General features: G+C 38.1%; 1 non-coding gene across 1 annotated transcript; it reads right to left on the bottom strand.

Annotated features, from left to right (window-relative positions):
• Positions 1-630: 630 nt before the first annotated feature.
• LOC149494691 (small nucleolar RNA R71) lies at positions 631-737 on the bottom strand. The gene has a single exon (XR_016321905.1). It is a non-coding gene; the product is annotated as a small nucleolar RNA R71 (small nucleolar RNA).
• Between the last annotated feature and the right edge of the window lie 260 nt (positions 738-997).

Raw genomic sequence — 997 nt, 5'->3', positions numbered from 1 at the left:
GGCGCCGTTGCCGGGGAATGGTGTTCTGTCATTTAATGAAATATTCTTATATGTGATTTGCAGTTTATTTTCATTAAGGTACATACTTATAGTTGATTCAAAATTTTGCAGGAACACTTAGTTTACATAACTCATATGCCAAGTACCAGATCTTCAAACAGTGAATTGGAGGATTGTCAACCTGAGATTGAACAATTTCTTTCACAACGAAAAAAGAAGAAGAAAAGAAGAAATTCAAAAATCATGGGTGATGGAAATCCGCCACAGAGGTTGATGGACTTTGTGACTCCAAGTTTAAATGGTTCACAAAAGGGAGTAGTACGTCCACCGGTAAATGCTAACCAGTTTGAGATTAAACCTGCTTTATTACAAATGCTCCAAAATAGTGTTCAGTTCTACAGATTACCAAATGAGGATCCTAACTTGCATATAGCCAGTTTTCTTGAGATCTGTGATACCTTCAAGATGAATTCGATGCCAGCAGATGCTATCAAGTTACGTCTATTTCCTTTCAAATTGAAAGACAAGGCAAAAGCTTGGTTGAATTCATTACCACCAAACTCTATCACCACTTGGGAAGAACTAGCCCAAGCCTTCCTGTCTAAGTATTTTCCACTAGCAAAAACCGCTAGGCTTATCAAAGAAATAACCTCATTTACCTAGCATGAAAATGAGTCCCTATATGAGGCATGGGATCGCTATAAAGAGCTCCAACGAGTTTGCCCACACCATGGCCTTCCCCAAAATATATTGATTCAAACCTTCTACAATGGGGTGACACCTTCTACAAGAGGAACTATAGATGCCATGGTAGGAGGATCATTAATGAAGAAGACTGCTAATGATGCAATTGAGTTACTAGAAGAGATGGCCAACAATAATAGCATATGGCCAACTGAAAGGGCTCAGGTAAGTCATTCTACTACTAATAATGAGTCTTCATCTTCTTCAAAGAATTCAGTAAAGAAAGTGCATGAATTAGATCCTTTAACCATGA

The sequence above is a fragment of the Jatropha curcas genome, chromosome 7 (genome assembly GCF_041381405.1).
Source record: "Jatropha curcas cultivar XTBG-Jc1 chromosome 7, XTBG_Jcur_1.0, whole genome shotgun sequence".
Taxonomy (NCBI): Eukaryota; Viridiplantae; Streptophyta; class Magnoliopsida; order Malpighiales; family Euphorbiaceae; genus Jatropha; species Jatropha curcas.
The sequence above is the reverse complement of the archived record's forward strand: the minus strand, read 5'-3'. Positions and strand labels throughout refer to the sequence as shown.